At 56.2% G+C, this 6,164-nt stretch overlaps 1 long non-coding RNA gene across 1 annotated transcript; it reads right to left on the bottom strand.

Moving 5' to 3' along the window:
* Window positions 1-1,369: 1,369 nt before the first annotated feature.
* On the bottom strand, window positions 1,370-5,582 carry LOC140846499 (uncharacterized). The gene is made up of 3 exons (XR_012125636.1): window positions 5,142-5,582; window positions 2,632-2,729; window positions 1,370-2,512 (listed from the first exon to the last, which is right to left on the bottom strand). It is a non-coding gene; the product is annotated as an uncharacterized lncRNA (long non-coding RNA).
* Window positions 5,583-6,164: the final 582 nt, after the last annotated feature.

The following is a 6,164-nucleotide window of genomic DNA, read 5'->3' as shown; positions in this document are numbered from 1 at the left end:
TGGTGGGGGGTCACCCCCACAAAAGATGGGATCTGAGGAAACCCCTTAGGGAGGAGAGCACTTCCCAGGCAGAGCGTTTGCCTTTTAAACTCTATTTGGAGAAACACCTAATATGTTTTCACACAAACATGCCCTTCTTTACAACCCTCCCATTGGCTTAGGCATTGGTTTTCTCCATCTAAGGGATGTGCTGGGTCAGATAGAGGACGTATGCAGAAGCGGGTGACCATCCACCAGTCATCAGTGCAGACAGGAAGCAGGGAGCCCGTGGAGGTGGTTGCAGGTGGGGACAAGATAGACCACGTGCCTGCCCTGCTCACATCAGCTGCGCGCCCCCTCAAACCTGGGGGTCCAGGCAGAGATGGAATCTACAGAAGGATGCCTGAGCCCTGGAGGGAGAATCCAGAGGACCTGGTTACAGGTGCGCTCCTGCCCCTTGGCTCTGTGGGGCCATCAGTCTTTGGGCTCAGGGACTGATGTTTCTACTCTCTACAAAGCCTTCTGGGCTTGTCAGATCCTCAGTAAGCCCCCGGAGAGTGTCGCTGTGCCTCTGAACAGCATCCATCAAGGGCACGCAAAGGAAGAAAGGTGGAGAGCCTGGTCCATTTCATGCCTGAGTGACAATTAAGTCTTTGGTCCAGAGGACCCAAGTGCTGGAGTGACAGCTTTGGGAGCCATCTCCTGCTGGAGCTGTCAGCAGCTGTCCTATCCCTGGGTGGGACGCATGGGTATGGCAGCCCCCATTTCCCACATGTCCTGTTGGCTCTGCTTCTCTGGAGAGCCCTGACTGACCAGGCCCTGGGGGTGCACCATTGCCCTGGCTGCTGGGGTGACCTGGGGGCCTGTGCAGCTGTGGACACCTGTAATGTCCCCAGGGATGCAGTCCCGCCTTCCTGATTCTCTTAGGAAGGCTTCTCAGGGGTGTGATGCTCTCTGTCACCTAGCAAGGCCCCAGGTGCTTCCCGGTGTTTCTCTGGCTTCTCTGTGAAGTAGGGACTTTATGAATTATGAGTTCCAGGAAACCTCTGAATTCCACTGGTCCCAACCCTGAGGTTATCAGGGCACCTGGTGCTGAGGTACTTCACAAATCACAGGGCAAAGGTCCCAGGGAGTCTCCCGCGGGCAAGGTGGGCATCTCCTGGTTTGAGGAAGGCTGTGATTTTGTGTCACAGCTGTGCGAGCAGAGAACCTGTCTGGAGCTTGCAATATTTTGACAAAATTTCCTTTCCAAAAATTTCCTTTCCAAAAATTTATGAGCCTGAGCAACACATTCATTTTTCTGACACAGAATGAAATAAGGCATACAGTTTTTCAAGTTTCTTTTTAATTCTTTGGGCGCCATGTACATTAATCCTCAGCTTGAGAAAGCATTTTAATTCATGAATTTGTTTTTGAAAAGTGTGTGATAAGCAGGGAAGTGGGGGAGGGTGTCCCCTCCTGAGGATAGCCTTGGCCATCATTCCAGTTCATCCTTGAGCGCCCATCCTGAGGACAGGAGCGCCCCAACCCCAGGACACAGGGTGGGGAGGGAAGGTGCCATCTGGGCAGGGAGGCTCCCAGCTTCTCTGTTGCCTGTGTCCACAGGCCTGGGCTCAGCACTGCCTTTGGCCAAAGGGCCCTCAGGGAGTGGGGTGTCCTTGGGAGGGTCCCCGGAGGGCCTCCCCTTGCCTCCTGCAGGGACCCTGCCCAGAGGCTACTGTCCTGGGTCCCTGTGGAGGCCTCAACATGAGGAGTGGTGGCTGGGGGGCCCCAAGATGCCCCCAGCCCCATGACATGAGAGCCCCCACCACTCCCTCCTCAGGCTGAGATCTCCACGATCCACACGTGTCCAGGGGCTGCTCCATCCGACCCAGCCCCCAGTTATGGTGGGCTCAGCAGAGGGCAGCTCCTGGCAGAAGCCACTGTCCACAACACAGCTCCCATCTGTGGGGCTCCCTCTAAAGGCCACACCCCTGACCTTCAGGCAGTCCATGTGCTCTGTGCATTCTTCAAAGATTTCCCCAAGTGCAGCCCCTCTTCCCCAGAATCCACCCTGGGACCAGCTCCAGTGAACCCCAGCAGGATGGATTCCCCCAGCCTCAGCCTGGTTACAGGGGCCTCCAGCCCAACTCAGTCTCCCGGGGAAATGTGTTAAGATGAACTCTGCCAGGAAAATTTTCATTTAGCCTTTCTTTCTCCTGCTGGATCTCTGCTTTACAAAGCCTTGCCTTGAACCCAGTTTTGTTGAGAAATCTCCACTGGTTGCTGGAGAGAGCAGAGTGGGGATTTAGGTGAGAAAACTAATTTCACAGAGCCTGTGATTAACTATACACCTCTGCATGAAAACAACACCCCCTCACCCATCCACACATACACACATGTGAGACCAAGGGCAGGCTGGGGCTGGTGTTTGCTTCATGTCTAAGAGTCGAGGGTTTGGGGTTTGCATTATCTAAGCATCTTCTGCAAACCCACCGTAAGCAGAGAGGAAGCCCGGAGAGAGAAGCATGGGCGGTATTAGGAGTAGGCTTTCCTAGAAAGGGATGACAAAATCCAATTACACACAAGAAGAGATGCCAGCCTTACTAATGATCTATCTGCCTGGCATGAATGCAGCAGGCCTGTGACATCCCTGCCCCCATCCATGCTTACATGCTCTGCAGTGCAGACACCAGCCTGGGGTGGCACCAGCTCGACCTTCCGTGCAGTGGTAGCTCTGTGTCAGCCCCAGTGCCTCTGGTGGAAGCTGCCTGGGAGAGGGACACACCAGCAGCTTCATTAACAAAGCGATTTGGCACCTGCCCTCTGATGGCTGTTCCCGACTCCCCTGGGCCAAGCACGATGTGAAGGCTTCGGTCCTGGCGCTATTGCAGGAGTCAGGATTTGCCACGTTAATGTGCCTCCCAGGATTCTGGGCCCTGCGGGGCCCTTGGTACACACTTGAGGAATCTACCTGTCCCCTCCTCACCTGGGTACGTTCATGTCCCAGTGGGTGTACTCCTGCTGTGGGGAAGCCAGAAGGGAGGTTTTCTAAAGGGAAGCTCAGCTCCTGCCTCATAAAGAGGGGCCTGGGACCAAAAGGATGGTAGCTACTGGGAGAGGGAAAGCTGCACGTGACCAAGAACCTGAGATGCCAATAATAACAGTGCCAGTAATAATAGCACAGCTTATGCTCCAAGCCCTGCCATGACCTCATCACATCTCCTCTCTCTGGGAGGAGGTTCCATCACCACCACGATCATTATCTCCAGCCCCCCCATCACCACCCTCCCCATCACCACCGTCATCCCCACCATCCCCATCATCCCCATCACCACCATCATCCCCACCGTCACCACCCTCCTCATCATCTCCACCATCTCCACCATCACCACCAACCACCTGTCATCAGGATCGTCTGTGTGGGCCTTGTGCCTGATAATGATGTCTGATGTGGGCAGTCCTGCGGCACTGAGCCCTTTAACTGGTACAATCTGCTACAAGTACAATTGCCACCGGTACAAGTGGCAAATGTCAGCATTGACTTGAATTGTTTGATCTGTTGGAAGGTCCCTGGGCAGCCAGTGGGAGAGGGGCCATGGAGAGACAGAATGTCCAGGACCCCCAGGGAAGGGGGGCTGGGGCTAGGCAGGAGGACAGGGGGCAGAAGTGGATGGATTCAGGACTCCTTCTGAAGGCGGGGATGATGGGACATGGTTTGGGGTGGATGGAGTTGGGGAGGGAGAGAAGAGCCCAGGATGACCTTTGGTGTGGTTGCCCTGAGAAGGGATCTGGGAAGGCGAGTGCCCCAGAGGTCTGGCCCCGAGGTGGGCTCAGGCTGATGAGGGAGGGAATTGTGGACACACAGGCCCTGCTCCCCGTGACCCCCTGAGGGCACAGGCTGTGTGCCCTCCCCTCTATGCCCCTGGCTGACACTGGGTAGAATCCAGGGCTCCTGTGTTTGGCATTCATTTTGCTCAGGTGTGGACCCTGGGCAGGAGCAGCCTGATTTTGGAGGGCGCTTCTGCTGATGAGCTCAGAGCCACATGCATCTCCCTGGAACAAAGGCTGAAAGGTGCTGCCTGCTCTGTGACTTGGTCCCCTTGAAGACCAGCATGTCTGGTCAGCGTCAGGGCAACTCTAGGCAGGGAGACGTTGCTGCAAAGCTGACAAAAGCCACAGGGCTGCTGGCTGGGGCCTGCCTGATGAGAGCCCTCTGTGGGGGGCCTGCCAGTGTCCTGACCTGAGCGGGCCTGGGTGGAAGGGGAGGCTCAAGGATGGGCCTGCTTGGCTGTAGGAAAACAAGAGATACAAGCTTCTCCACAGATGAGGGCAGGAGCCGAAGGGTCTGGGCTGGCAGAGATGGACCAGAGCAGGGCAAGGCGGTGGGGCTGAGCCCTGTGACCACCAGGTGATCAGCGCACACCGCAGCCCCTCCAGCCAGGCAGTCCTCGGACTCCCTGGGACCCACACTTTAGCTCTTGTCCCCCACACACCTACGTGAGACATGGGCACCTGGGGGCGGGGGCTAGGTCAGCAGATGTAGGGGATCAAGGCAGACATGACCCTGAGAGACAGCCACTCCTTCCCCAAACCCTCAAGGATGTGTGAGACGGGGTCTGAGCCACATGCACGTCATTCTTGAGGCCCATAGAGACCCCCTTGAGATGCCAGTTCTGACCCTGTTTCCCCAGGGTTTGCTCTCTGTCGTCCCCCTGCCTCGCTGAGGCCCCTGTACCTCTTGGGGACACACCCGTGGGCAGACAGCTCAGCCACTAAATCTCAAGGTCCTGCTGGCCAGTGGCATAGACTGGGGACATGGGCAGGTCTCTCGCCTGCCTGGGTGTGAAGTGTGGCCTGCTCGTGCTGCATGTCATTGGGCTGGGTTGTGCAGAGCTCTGGGCCTCATTGCCCCATAAAATGGGACTAACGACAGTCAACCCTAAAGGCTTGCTGTGGGACGTCACCACTGTCTGAGCAGCAGAGCCGAGGGGGGCACTGCTCCAGGGATGGCGTCTGTCATGCCACGTGTGGTTATTTTTGTCAAACAGCAGAAACCAGAGACCCAGCATCATGTCTTTGTCCTGGCACAGCCATGTTAGAGAATGGCAGCGTACACAGCTCATTTTTGGGCTTTTCATCCTAGGGTGGTAAATTCACAGGAAGCATGCAGCGTGACTCACCTGCTCTCCCAGCAGCAGCACGCTTCCCACTTCAGCCACTTTCCTGGATGGATTCAAACAATGCAGATGCGGGGACCACGAGCCAGCAGGTGGCCAGCCAGCACCAGCCAGGGCTGACTTGGGTGACAGAAGCCCACATGGCTTGGAGACCAGAGGAAAGAGTCCATGGGCCACGGGAATGCAGGACTCTGCCCAGCCTGGATGACCCTGGTCCCAGGGACTCTGCGGGGACGTGGTCACTGCAGCCTCCCCACCCTCCCCTGGGGTGCTGGCTGGGGCAATGGGATGAGCCAGCCCTGCTTCGGGGGGGTTGGGAGGCACAGTTAGTCACTGTCTCCCCCAGGGGACCACAGACCCTCTTTCTGCCACGACAAACTAGCACAGGCAGTTCACTTCCTACTGATTTGTTTGCATATTAAATAAACTAAGTCCCTCTGGAAAAACAGTTCATAGTGCTGTGAGCCATGTTGTCTTTGATTCCATGCACGTGAAGCCTAATTATAGCTTTCAGTGACTCAGACCTGCGGAGCCGCCAGCTGGAGCTCAGGCATCAATGCAAAAGTGAGCTGGACCCAGCAGTGTGGCTGGGCTGGGCCCAGGATGGGAGACTGGGCTGCCAGGAGGTGTTCTCCTAAACCCAGGGGCCCTGTGCCCGAACCTCACTGTGTGGGCTGTGGCCTGACTGACGGTCATGTCAGTGAGGTTGCAGCCAGGTGGATGACCACCTCCCTGGAGGCCTGCATGCTCACTGCCTTCCAGAAGCTGGCATGGATCCCCACCCAGGACGCAATCTTGCGGCAGGCAGCATGGCAGCCTCAAGGACTACAGAGCCACCCTCCAGCGGCAGTCTTGTCTCATGCAGCCCACGAATGTGTATGAACTGGAGATAATGTTTGTATTACCTGTTAACATTTAAAATGCCCATCTCTGCAAAGGGTAGTATTTTCAACCTGGTGATTTAGCAAGTGGACATCTGTGTGCAAACTATGACTTCAACCTATGCCTCAAACCTATTCAAACCTT

Source organism: Manis javanica, chromosome 15, assembly GCF_040802235.1.
Source record: "Manis javanica isolate MJ-LG chromosome 15, MJ_LKY, whole genome shotgun sequence".
Taxonomy (NCBI): domain Eukaryota; kingdom Metazoa; phylum Chordata; class Mammalia; order Pholidota; family Manidae; genus Manis; species Manis javanica.
The sequence above is the reverse complement of the archived record's forward strand: the minus strand, read 5'-3'. Positions and strand labels throughout refer to the sequence as shown.